This window comes from Cibotium barometz, chromosome 20 (assembly GCF_041138505.1).
Source record: "Cibotium barometz isolate CiBa-2024 chromosome 20, ASM4113850v1, whole genome shotgun sequence".
NCBI classification, from domain to species: domain Eukaryota; kingdom Viridiplantae; phylum Streptophyta; class Polypodiopsida; order Cyatheales; family Cibotiaceae; genus Cibotium; species Cibotium barometz.
In genome coordinates, this window is record NC_141065.1 from 40,165,089 (window position 1) to 40,179,947 (window position 14,859).

General features: G+C 39.6%; 1 pseudogene; it reads left to right on the top strand.

Annotated features, from left to right (window-relative positions):
• The first annotated feature begins 14,701 nt into the window (after positions 1-14,701).
• On the top strand, positions 14,702-14,859 carry LOC147627863 (5.8S ribosomal RNA; annotated as a pseudogene).

The following is a 14,859-nucleotide window of genomic DNA, read 5'->3' on the forward strand; positions in this document are numbered from 1 at the left end:
ATGATTGTATGCTTTCAAAATGAGAAGGGACCGAGCATACGCTTATCAGGGAAAGATGGTACAAACGTTATCTTTTCGGGAGGGCACAGGCATGCGCTTTTGAAATAAAAGAAGGAACGGGTGTTCGCTCAAGAGTAGGAAGGAACATGTGTTCCAAGTTGGGTCCAGGGTGGAATGAGTGTGGCGAAGATGCCACGGACGTTCGCTTCCAAAAGCCAAATGGAGCGTACGTTTGCTCTCAAAGAAAGAAAGGAATGAGCGTTTGCTTTCAAAATTAGGAGACAAAGGGAATGGCACGGGCGTGGCACTTGCAGTTGAGCTCTAGAATGGGCGTATGCCTTAAGATGAGAAGGGAACGGTTGTGGCACGTTTGGAATGGGCGTGGCACTTCTGGAATGGCCATGGTATTATCAGATTTGGAAATTTTTTAAGATTTTCCTAGGGATTTAAGGTTGCAGATCTGACAGCCCCCAGAATATTCTCTAACAAGTCAGTTACACTCACTACATTGAATGTAGTTAAATGCAAAAAAAAGAAGAAGCTAAAAGAGGACTTCCTACCATATTCTAGGATTGGACATCCTATGCAAAAAGAATGATTTTCAGCATATTCATGGGAAATAAAATTTTTATATTTATGCATAAATATTTAATTAAAAGAAAAGAGAAATTTTTGGTAAATTCATTTTTATGCAAAAAGAGGAATTCCCATGATATTTGAGATTCAAGTAATTAAATGGTAAAAGAGGAATTTTTGGCATAATTCAAATTATGAGTATTTATTAAAAGTGGAATTTTGAGTATTATTATTTTTATTGGAAAATATGGGTAGAATTAATTTTTTGTAAATCTCATGAATCTTTTATTCAAAAAGAAGAATATTGAATATATCTTACTTGAGAAATTTGAGAAAGATTGTGAAAATATCCATCGAGAAAACTTGGATAATTCTTATTCAGAAAAAGAAAATCTGGAATCCCTAGGAGGATCGAGGATCCAATGAGTAAATGGAAGTTTAGATTTAATTCTCATTAATGAAGCTTAAGGAATGAAAATATAATATGTAAATGCTCTTTCTGAGTTTTTACTATTCAATTCTGATAAGGTTTATTTTCCCTTTTTAAACCTTCAATAACACTCTGATACATAGATTCAATGGGATCGAGAAAAAGTACCTTTAACTAGGCCAAGCAATTGGCAGAAACTTAGAAAAGTCCTATCAGTATATCGAAAGTAGAAAACGGTACTAAAATTGGATGTGATAAGACGTGATGTGGATCTGAATGAATGTAAATGAATGTGATGGGATGTAAATGGATGCGATGTGATTAGATGAGATGTGAATGTGATAAGAGGAGATGTCAATGTGATGTGATAAGATATAAATGTGATGTGATAAGATGTGAATGTGATGTGATGTGATGTGAATGTGATGTGATAAGATGTGAGTGGATGTGATGAGATGTGGATACGATGTGATTAGATGAGATGTGAATGTGATAAGAGGAGATGTCAATGTGATGTGATAAGATGTGAATGTGATGTGATAAGATGTGAGTGGATGTGATGAGATGTGATGTGATGTGAATGGATGTGGATGTGAATGTGAGGAGATGTGGATGAGATGTAAATGGATGTGGATGTGAATGTGAGGAGATGTGAATGAGATGTGATGTGATAGATGTGCATGTGAATGAATGGATGGATGTGGATAGATGTGAATGTAAATGAATGGATGGATGTGAATGTGATGTGATGTAAATGGATGTGGATGTGAATGTGAGGAGATGTGATGTGATAGATGTGCATGTGAATGAATGGATGGATGTGGATAGATGTGAATGTAAATGTATGGATGGAATGAATGTGATGTGATATGGATAGATGTGGATGGAATGTATGTGATGTGATGTGATGTGGATGCAATGAATGTGATGGATGTGAATGGGTGTGATGGATGTGAATGGGTGTGATGAGATATGAATGGATGCGATGAGATGTGAATGGATGTGAATGTGATGTGATGATATCTGAATGGATGCGATGAGATGTGAATGTGGATGTGAATGTGATGTGATGATATCTGAATGGATGCGGTGAGATGTGAATGTGGTGTGATGATATCTGAATGGGTGTGATGAGATATGAATGGATGTGATGAGATGTGAATGGATGCGATGAGATGTGAATGGATGTGAATGTGATGTGATGATATCTGAATGGATGCAGTGAGATGCGGTGAGATGTGAATGTGACATAATGAGATGGATGTGAATGTGACGTAATGAGATGGATGTGAATGTGATGTGATGATATCTGAATGGATGCGGTGAGATGTGAATGTGACGTAATGAGATGGGAATGGATGTGATGTGATGTGAACGGATGTGATGTGACGTGAATCTGATATGATGAGATGTAAATGGATGTGAATGTGATGTGATGAGATGTAAATGGATGTGAATGTGGTGATGAGATGTGAATGGATGAGATGTGATGTGAATGGATGTGATGTGATGTAATGTGGATCGGGGTATGTGAGAATGGATGAGATGTGATGTGAATGGATGTGATGTGATGTGATGTGGATATGGGTAGATGTGAATGGATGAGATGTGATGAGGATGGATGTGACGTGATGTGATGAGGATATGAATAGATGTAAATGGATGTGATGAGATGTGATGTGGATGAATGTGATGTGATGTGGATAGATGTGATGAGATGTAATATGATATGATTGGATGAGAATGGATGAAGGATGATGGGAATAGATATGAATGCAAAGTGAATTGATTTAAAAGAATGTGGAATAATGAGAAATGATGTGAAACCATGTGGAAAGATGAGAGTTTGTTAGAAACTGTATTTATGACCTGTTTTTAAATGATTGTTTTATGTCAAGAATGCTGGGGAAGCATTTTGACCATCTTGTGAATGAGGTTGTGGAGACCTGAGTAATAAAGTTGCAATAGCTAACGGGGAGTCAATGGAGGACTTCTCGCGCATAGCGCCGTGGTCTTGACTAGCCTTGGTTTGATTTAAATGGTGAGCTTCCGGTGGTACGATGGATGAGTGACCAGGGAAGCGGTCTATGAGTGAAGCGCTAGGTGACCTACGAAGGAGCCTAGAGGGTGCTGACCATACAGTGCTCGGGCTCTGGGTTGCCGAGCGAAGATACCCACGCGTGCGTCGGGAAAGAAAATGGAATAAGGAGTTAGAGTTGTTTTCTGAACTCGGGCATAGATCTGGTTGATTGGCCTTGCTGGTCCTCAACGGATGAGACCATGGCTCTTTTATATGGATCTGTTGGTTGATCTTGCTGATCTTCAACGGAGAGTCCATCTGGATTTTTCTTATGAGATTATATTTTCGGGTACTATGAGCTAGGAACTATTGAAAAGGCCCCTAAGTGAACAGGTGGTGAGCGTTTTGGTTGCCACCAATGATACCATAGGTACACCAATGAAGGAATGATTGGAAATTAGAATTCAAGCTAGATATTTTGGAGCATTATGATCAGTGATACTATGGTTTCATTAAAAGATTGTTTTAAAGACATCTAAATCTGTGAAACATACAATTTCATATTGGGTGTGTAAGTGGTGTGACTATCTTGAAGTTTGCTTGAAGCATCGGCTAGGGGTCCTAGGAACTCTTTTCCCTGGTACCCGGGGGGCAGAACATAACCAAATTCCTAAATGGATCCTATCACTGCAGTGGTTGGGCAGTTGGCTAACCCACAAGATTGGATGGGGTTAGGCTAGACTGATGGATCCCTAAAATGAGACTCAATTCTATTAAGTTATGATAGTTGAAGTAAATCTCGAATAACCCTTGTTCTATGGAAAAGAATCAATGGATGTGCCTCTTGATGAGGAAAAAAACATTGGACTGTATGATCCAAGTGCAAGTCTCTTCCTTGATCTGACCCATGAGACTTACGGGCTCGATCGGATCAGTTTGGTTAGTGATGACCTTGACTACATTAGAATAAAATATCCTGAAGAAATCGCCTATGTCTACTGGGTGAGGGAAGTTTTTTTGGGTTCTATTTTCGAAGAACCGAGGGATTAGTCTCTTGTCCAGATATCCGTGGACGAGGCCCCGAGTGAGAGGCTCTGCCCTGCGCAAGAAGTGCTACTTCCGTTGCTAGCACCCCAGAATTCGTTGCGCGGAGGGGACAGAGATCTTTCATGAAGGATTGGATGGAAGGATGCCTCGGGGAAGTCATGCACAAAACTATGGAGCCTGACAACTCTAATGAATCTGAGGAAGAAGAATTTCGTATACCCCATAAGGTAACTAGGACCCCTAGAGTTTGAGTGAATAATCTCTAACATTACTTCGAAGGCGATGAATTCAATGCAACCTTGTCAATTACCTTCGATGGTCTTCAAGTTATAGCAATCTTGGATCGGGGAGCGAGAAAGAGCATTGTTACTAAACAATGCTAGGAAAAATGGGGAGCACCCGCCGCCTTGGATGAAACCACATTGTTGGTTAAACTTGCTGATGGAGCCATAGCTAGACCCATTGGTCCAATGATGAGGGATCTTAAGATTCAGATCCTGGGAACTACTTACCGTCACACCTTTGTGGTGATGAATTTTAGATGCCAGCCAATCTCTTATGATTGCATCATTGGCAGAACATTCATGAAAGAATCTAAAATGATTCATGAATGGGATACCGACCACATATACATTCGGAGAAAAGATCTAACATTCAAGATCAATCTATGCACATGGAAGGTACACCCTATGAGTGGAAGATGATTGAGGACTCTGCCACAACAATGTGATCCACTGTAGTCCATCTGTGTCAAACATGCCATAAGACACTTGAAGATGAAAAGGAGAGTGAGGGGTGTGCACCTCTCCTAGAGCCAAAAGACTCTGAGAACTGGATGCATATCCTTGCTACCTTGGACATTTTATCTAGACACACTAGCACAAGGTTTGCTGCAACAGACGAGAAAGAGATTACATCCGTGTACATGCTGAGTTCAGCATACCCACCCAACGTCGCCACCTAATAACTTGAACAAGTTATTAGAACAAAGCCGTCAAGTGGTGCGCACTCCCATAGAACTCACATGCCTGAGGGATTCCCTGGGCCAGAACGATACGTCTTCCCAAATAATTCAGATACTCACTAGCTCAAGTATGCTAGGGCGATGGAATCACATGAATACTTCAATGAAATGTGGCAAAAAGAGTTTGCTAATAGCTCCCTTTTAATCCACACACGACCATCCCATAGCTAGCAGATCCCGTCGAGTCTAAACCAGAATCAAAGAAGATTTGCCACTCAGTGCGCAAAGCACGCAACAAAAAGTTAGCACTGGCTGAAAAAGAAGCTAAAAGGCTAGCTGATGAAGAAAGTGCTAAAGCTGAAGAGACTAGATAGGTGCCTAAACATTTCAAGACCTTTCGGATGGCTGACCGATTTGTCCAATATGATTCGGCTCAAAGGTCTGACAGTGGGCAACCAAGGACCTCTTATGATGGTCTAGCTAAGGTCAAGGAGATAAATTTGGTAGGCCCGAGTGAGGACCCGAGGCCGGTATATATTGGAGAAAACCTCTCTACAAAAGAAGTGACCAAGCTTATCACTCTACTTACATAATTCCAAGATTGTTTCTCTTGGAAGTACATGGACATGAAAGGTGTACCTCCAGAAGTAGTCCAACACACCATTCCAATGGTTGTTGGAGCTAGGTTGGTCAAACAACGGGCTTATTTGATGAACTCAAAATACTCCAAGATGGTCCATGAAGAAATCGACAGACTCATTGATGCCAGATCCATCTACGAGATCGAGAATACGAAATGGGTATCATCAAGAAGAATGGAAAAGTCAGAGTGTGCATCAACCTTAAAAAAGTCAATGCCACTACCATCAGGGATCATTATCCCTTCCCTTTAACAGAACACGTGCTAGAACGAGTGGCAAGAAAGGAAGCCTACAGCTTCCTTGATGGATTCTCTATGTACAATCACGTACTGATCAATCCCAAGGACCAGCACAAAACAACCTTTGCCACTGGATGGGGCACATATGCATACCGTGTTATGCCCTTTGGACTGACCAACGCCCTAGTACCTTCCAATGTCTCATGTGCATGGCTTACAAGGAATATCTTCGAAAATTCCTTGAGGTCTTAATGGATGACCTTTGTGTCAATTCCTCCTGGAAGGAGAATCTTGCATGTTTGCGTAAAGTGCTATAAAGGTGCAGGCTATATCGCATCTCGTTGAACCCACTAAAATGCTAATTTTGGATTTGACATGGAGTAATCCTAGGATACATTATCTTCAGGCAAGGAATCTCTACTGATGACAGCAAAGTGCAACTCATCCTAGAGCTTTCCCCACCCACCAACTTCAAATTTGTCCAGTGCTTCATGGGGCATGTCACAGGTACTATCGGCGATTCATTTTTATGTACGTTGATATTGCTCGACCTCTTTACGAACTCTTCACTGTCTTCGAGTGGACTGAAGAATGCCAAAGGGTTTACACTACACTCAAAAAATCCCTGGCAACAAGCGCTCCAATTCTCAGATCCCCCAACCAGGACATCATTTTCCACATCCACATCAATGCCTCAGCTTTTGTTGTTGGCTCTGTGCTGGCCCAACTGAGAGAACACAAGATGGATTTCCCCATCATCTTTGCCAGTCGCCAACTCAATTAAGTAAAGAGAAATTACACTATGACTGAGAGAGAAGGGTTAGCCATGGTCTACACCATCAAGAAGTTTCGCCATTATCTTTTGGCAACTAAGTTTTTTTTCTTCATAGACCATCAAGCTCTTCTATACCTAGTAAACAAGCCTTGTATGATAGGTAGAATCACCAGGTACCTGCTTGTATTACTCAATTTTGACTTCATTGTCATGGTAAGAAAAGACTCTCAACATGTTCTAGCGGACTACATGTCAAGGATCCCTAACGGTGAACCACCAGTGGGAGTAAATGATGAATTACCAAATGTCGCCCTATTCCAACTATGCTTGATTCCTGAATGGGGCGAGGAGGTGGCACACTTCTTAGCCAATGCCTTACCTGTAGATCCGCTCCTCAATAGAGACCGTCTAATAAAATCGGCACTCCCCCTACCAACTCATTGCAGGCCAACTTTATAAGCAAGGAAAAGATAAAATCCTACGACACTGTGTCCTAGAAGACGAGTATGTCTTTCTCCTCAACAAGCTCACTCTTTCTATGCTAGGGGGCACTTTGCTAGCAGATATCACTACTCGTAGGTCCTCACGGCTGGGTTATGGTGGCCCACTCTAATGGCTAACATAGTAGAATATGTCAAATGGTGCAATGAGTGCCAGCGTACAACAATTCCCCGCTTTAAGAACCACAAGCCCCTGAACCCCACTGTGTCTTTGCAACTATTCAAGAAATGGGACATAGATTTCATTGGACCCATCAATCCGGCAACCAAATACACTCAATCTCAATACATAATAGCTGCTATGGGTTATTGCACCAAGTTGGTAGAAGCTCGGGCAACTCGCAAGGCTATCGACTGCTAAATTTCTTTACGAATCAGTGAAGAAAATGATGATGGAAATAGTTGATTTTGTCTACATACATGTTCTTTTAGTGTTTAGCAACCCCCTTCATTGTTTAATCACGCCAATTTCATCTTGTTCATTCAATTTCATGTAATTTCATCTCGTTAGCACTCTTTTTTCTCAAAAATCCTCTTCCTAATCTTATTTACATGAAAGTGTTAATGATGGTAATGTCATTAATTTTGTTTATAGTGATGTTTGTTTATTAGTAACACCTCCATGTCGTTAATTTCATAAATTTCATCTTCGTTAGTTTAGTTTTATGTAATTTCATCTTATTTGCATACTTTTTCTTAAAAAAACATAAACTTGCAAGTGCTCATTAAGCTATTGTGAGTCAAAAAATGGGCAAAATCAACACTGTGGCTGTGTTTAGCACCCCCCATATACCCTGATTTTAATCATAAACACGTATAATTTGGGTGAGAAATGTGCATTGGGTTAGGATTAATCATGACATGGCAAGGCAAAAACTTGCAAATTTGATTAGCATGGATTTATCTTGCTTAAGGGTATTAGAAAAATATGCATTTTTAAATTTTTAAAGGCCTTTTTAATTTTAAAAATTCAAAATTCAAAATTTGGGGAGGCCTAGAGCATTGAAATTTTGTAAGGGGGTGTAAGAGCTTGTAAGAGTTTGTAAGGTGGCATGGTTGAGGAAGAAGAGAGGGGGATGTGCATTAACTCCACAATTGACCTCTCCCTTCCACTCTCCTCTCTATGTCACACCAGCCTAGGCCTTAAAAAGGGGATTCAAATTCAAAAAATTGGACAAAAGGGATATTTCTAATTTTTGTACAATTTTAGAATTTTTGGGACAATATGTTTTATGATTTTGGCATTTTTTATTTGAAAAACTAAAAAATACTCCCCCTCTATTTTTCTCTCTTCTCTTTTTAACCTTTTAAGTTTTAATTTTTCTATTTTTATGGTTCTTGTATTCTCCTTCTTTTTATTATTATTACTCTTTATCAGTATAAAATAAATAAATCAATCAAAACTAGAATGCTTGGGTACCTTTATCCTCTTGATTGCTTGCACATGTGCATTGTCAACGTACTTTGAAAGAACATGTGTCCTTCTATTCACGTATAAACATCTTGAAGCACTTGAATGAAGATGACACTACAACCCATACCATTTCTGTAGCACGTCTTCTTCATATGTTTGTCTTTCCTCAAGTTTACATGAACGGCTTATAGAGCTCAAATGAGCATGAACATCAAGCCTATGATTATATTCAACGTGAGGAATAGAAGGACATCAATAGAGATCTCAGAGTACATCACAAGGTAGATAATTCCAAATTCATTACCACATTTAAATCTGAGTCACACGTCATTCATTAAGTCATAGGATTTTTGTGCTCATTTGTGTGAGTGAATTAAAAAAAAAACCAAACATAAAGTATGGTGGGGAGTTGGCACAGTCCTCCCCAAAATTCAATATAGGAGAATGTTCCCTTTCCCCATTTCCCAACAAATAGCACTTAAGATATCGAAAGTGGACCAAAACACCTTCAATGTTGAAGGCCGCCATTAGTCCTACATATTGATTCGTGATGCAAAACTCATTTTCAAATGTGGTAATGAATTTGTAATTTTCTAATTTGTGAGGTACTTTTGTATCCTTATTGAACACAAGAACAGGCCTCAAGCTCATCGATTGTGGATGTCAGTTTAGCAATTCTTCCAAGTATGCTTTTAAATTCATGTTCATTCGAGCATTTGAAATATGCTCTATAGACACTACACAAAGTATCCTACCCAAGCACTCACACAAAACACAATAAAAGAATTTAAAAAAAACAATCTTGTTTTGCAAGCTTCAAAGCATGGAGTGCACCTAGTTTTGATGACGATGATGATGATGATGATGATGTGTGTGTGTGTGTGTGTGAAATTTTGATCTGGTGTTCCATGTATTCATGGATGCTTCTGATTTTGCCATTGGAAGTGATTTGATGTAGGAGTCACATGAGGGCTGGTTCTGATTGGTCTACTATTCAAAGAAGAATACTACCAAAGCTAGAGCGGAACTATTTCACCATAGAAAATGAATCATTGGGGATGATCTACTCGATCAAGAAATTCAAGCATTATTTAAATAATGTGTTTGAATTTCATGTGGAGCACAAAGCACTCTCATACCTAGTAAAACAGACCAGACCTGGTAGGAAAATTAGCCAAATAGATGCTGCTGTTACAAGAACTTGCGTTCACCATCAAGCACAACCCAGGAAACAAACCAGACCAGGTAGGAAAATTAGCCAAATAGATGCTGCTGTTACAAGAACTTGCATTCACATCAAGCACAACCTAGGAAACAAACATGTAATGGAAGATTTCCTATCCAGATTGAAAAACTCCAGATGGGGTGGAGGATGACTTCCCAGATGCTCACCTCTTCATCCCTACTTGCATTTTTGCACCCGTGTCAACACAACAAAAAGCACAAGCTCTAATTGACCTACATAGGCTTTTTGTGATTATAGCGCTTAGACCTTTCAACACACACATACATCAATTGTGATTGCCGATCCTTCTTGCCTACATTTCTTTCTAGCTTGTGCTCTACTGGCTGTGCACTTTGCTTGCTTCCTCTCACATAAATACCACGTTACTTTCCTCTTGTATGGAAGGAGCTTTGATGATATGCTCAGTGTGCTCTTGATGTATCGTAAACACAAGGCTGTGTGGAGGTGTTGAAATTCTCCATCGACCTTAGGAACAAGAAGATGATGACTGCAAAACCTCCCAAAGACACTCTAAGATACTTGTACTCCGTTAGGAGAAAAGAGCTAACACCTGCATCAAGTGGGTGATAAAGCAGGTGAACAAAGCAATATCAAGCAATTTAATAGTGTGATGTTCACAAGAAAAGTAGAGCATGGTTCTAAATGCAATTCTTAGAGAAGAATTAAACAAGCGGAGTTTTTCTTGCAATCCATGCCAAACCCAGACAATATCTTAATAATAAATCCAAGAGAAAGATAAAACAAAAAGAAAAAAGATATATAACAAGCAAACTACTTTAATGCCACATTTGTTCTTTGCTTTCATGGTACAATCCGACTATGGCAATCTAGTGGGCGATATTCGCACATAAAAAGAAGGCACTTCATCAAAATCGCATTCTACTTCTGAGAGAGGATGTAGATTGATGATGATGAAGAAGATAATCATGTTGATTTCTTTGTCACTTTGTTAGAGTAGATTATTGTCGTTTATAAGGCAAGCTCTAGCTATGGCAACGAGAGGCTGACCTCTAAAAAGGCCAAAAATAGAGAGAGAATGTATTTCTTTGCTTTGCCACATGCACTTTTGTGCTTGCTTGCTTTTCTGAAAGCTTCTTAGGCTACCCAAGGTAAAAATAAAAATAAAAATAAAAATAAAAAATAAAAAATCAGAAAGCTTAAAAAACTTAGCATAAAAACCCTCAATTGGGAATGGTAGGTAGAAAACTCAAAAGGGCCACCTTGAAAAGTTCGGTGTGAAAATCTACAGAGGACACGCTTGGAAATATGTACTTCATTTCCAAATCTAACAATAGGTAACCTCACATCAAGCTTCAACTTCCTACCATTTGCCTCATCGGCCCCTAAGTAAGCTTAATCGCCAATACTTTAGGAATCAAAACGGATGCCCAAACTCCAATTTTTAACCCACCCACCCGACTTGATCAACCCTTTTGCCTTTACACTCTCTCATATGCCGAAGTGCATCCACGAACACACTCCAAACCTATGGTTTAGCCATTTCTTGTCACTTCACCAAATGGTAAGACTTGGTAAGTATGGTGGTGCAGCTGTCATTACTTAAATGTCTTTTCATAGGCTAGTTGCCCAATAACAACTCCACGTGCATACTAGCCTCATCTCACTTTTCTTCCATCTACATTATGGCTATGTAAGTGTTAAACTTTGCCTCCATACGCACGCATGCCTACCCTTGAAACCTAATCCTCAAATGTTAAATACATCAGGGTGAGCTCTTAATATATGGGCCTAATCAATGCCAAGCCACAATGTATCTACCCAAGCTACATCATCATGGATACCCAATTATTTCCCAAATCTTCAAGATAAAATCCTCAACAACCATTCAATTTAGCCTAATGCTTCATAATGCCATATCTAAGGCAAACATTCAAGTGGGAACCCTAAGGCCAAAAACTCACAAAAGATTACCCTTAGGAAGTTGCATGTGAAAATCCTAAAAAATAGGACACTTGCTAGCTTTAATGGAAAGCTCCAAGGCCATTGCATTCTAGTCAATATTTAAAGAAAAGACTTGTAAAATATGTACATGCCATATATGTGACTAACTTTCATCCGTTTCCTCTCACCTCTTTTTACACTAACCCTCTTAAGCAACCACCTTATGGATGATTCGCAATTAAATTCATATACTATGCTTGCTAACCTTACCTATAAGAACACTCCCCAAAGCACCCAACAAAGTCTCATCCTCCTCAACAACTTCCTACCTACCGATTCCAAGGACAAAATCTACAATATAGCAAGCTGAGAATGTTACGGCTCTGCCATAACTAGCATGTACCTACAACTCTAGCAAGGCATGGATGACATGGATAGTGGATAGAACGGCATTGACATTGCCTACCTTGATCACTTTAGCCTAGGATATCTACCCGAAAATACATTGTAATATGCTTACAGGAATTAGATAAACAAGCATATGTTGTAATGGAATATATGTGAGCATTGCCACTTGTCTAAGAGGCATGTTGCATGCTAATAAAGTAGCTTTAGTTTACACAAATGAGCCTAAGTGACATCTAGTTGCTTTATGTAACTAGTAAGATTATTCTTATACTTTGGCCGGCCACATGTGAATCCAAAGGTCCAATTATAAAGGATATTTTGTAAACTAAACAAGTCATAATCATATATGCTAATTTTGTGCTCTCTCTACTATCTCCCTCTCTTAACTATCTATGAGCTCCTTGCATGCATATGTGTGTGTTAATTGATGCCATTTCTTGTGTGTGTGTGTGGAGGGAGGAGATCAACCCTACAACCATATAGTTGTGAGTATGAGGACACGGACGGCCTACGCCTTGAGCCTTCTATGCGTGTAAGGATTATCCACAGCACACCGATGCATGCTACACTTATGTGACAAAGGTAAGTGCAATTCATTTACTTTGTATGCTATCCTTAGGGATCTAGTGGTTGGTTGGTGACATTAGCATCCCACCCACCACCCACAGGCAAAGGTAAGAAATCCCCAATTCATTTACTTCTTTATATGCTATCCTTAGGGGTGTAGTGGCTGGTTGACATTAGCATCCCAACCAAAAGCAAAGGTAAGAAATCCCCACATGACATCGTGAATGGAAAGCTTGAGGCCACACCTCACTTTTCCCCTACAAATGAGAGTCAATTTACAGTATACAGGTTTTCTTTTGATCCATTTTCTCATGGATTATGCATAGATATTTTGTAGGATACAACTCTAATAATGTTCTCCATGCATAGCCGACATTTTTGCAACTCATATACTATAGTATATGTGTCCTTGTTTGCATAAAGTATCAAGCGCACTCCACTTAGTTTTTGTTGGACTCAAATTTGAGCTTTATTGATGTACATATGTCACACTTTAAAAATGTGCTAGTTTTGGAAAGACTAACCGTCTTCAGTGCCGTGTTCCATAACCTACAAAAAGTGAGTTGTGATAGTAGTGCCTTGTATCCCATTGAATTGAGTGTTGAATTAACTTCACATAGAATGTCAACTTGTTTATACATTGCTGGAAGAACATGTTGTGTCGAGTCACGAGTCCCATAGGAGTTCTTGACTTATGTGGCATTTTCTCTGCATGTTAACTATGGAGTGTTATATGATTGCCTTACTCATTTCCACATGTATTAAGCCTTTTCGAATTAACTTCACATAGAATGTCAACCTGTTTATACATTGCTGGAAGAACATGTTGTGTCGAGTCACGAGTCCCATAGGAGTTCTTGACTTATGTGGCATTTTCTCTGCATGTTAACTATGGAGTGTTATATGTTTGCCTTACTCATTTCCACATGTATTAAGCCTTTTCGAATTATCATAGTGTTCCCATGACTCACATATCTTGATCCTTTCACATAGCTTCTTTGGTACCTATAAAGGTAGTTTTCATTATCCCATATATAGTGTATTATGCGGTGTTGCAAACTTTCTCTTCATCATACATGAAGTTAAAACATTCCTTAGCTCCTTCCTTAGTATAAGCCATGCCTATACTATCATATATATAATTTGACTTATTTGAGAAGATTTGACCCCAAAAATGTGCCCTTGTTTGCATTATTTTACCTTGATCCACAAACTGGCAACATTTATTCTCACAACAATCTATGGTTGCAATGTTTGGCACATTTGCATTATTTTACCTTGATCCACAAACTGGCAACATTTATTCTCACAACAATCTATGGTTGCAATGTTTGGCACATTTGCAAGAGTAAGAAAAGGTAAGATTCTGATTTGTTTTCTTAGCATGCCTGATCTTTCTTACATACTTCCTCTTTTTACCAAGAGATCTACAGCTCCAATTGCATGTACCAACTGCATCCCCATCTGTTTCCTCTTGCCCAAGCAAATCTAAATTGCTAAAACCATCATCATGATCACTTTCCTCAAAAGCATCCTCTCCATTGTGCATTCCACCTTCAAAGTTTAGAAGACCATCTTCGCCATCATCCACACCTACAAGAGTATCCCACATTCTCAATGGTTCTCCATTCTAAATTTTGACTTGCTTGATTGGCCAACTAACCAAACTCAATTGCATCAATTGAGTTAGTCTCTAAGGTTTCACTACTACCACCCTCTAACATTTTTTCAATTATGATACCCATCTGTCAGCCACATGATGGTGTGCGGGGGGAGAGGGACACTTCCCCCCCACCCTCGCTTGTGAGGGTGTCCCCCCTCCCCCATGATGCCACATGGCCCGAGCTCCTCAATAAACCTACCTCCCCCCTCGGGGGCACGGGGGGTGGGGGTGGCCGAGGCACACACAAAACAATCGACATTGGATTGAGATGCCTCCCTTTGGAAGGATCAAACATGTAGTAATGACTCTCAGCAGCAACAACGGATATCTTGGTTGTTGCAACAATGAAAAATTTAGCAAGACGCTATACATAGTGTGAATTATAGAATTCCACAAATCATCTAGTCTTTAAATGCAACTTGCGCCCCCATGGCGGCTTGTCCAAGGTCATGTCTGCTTGAGCATCC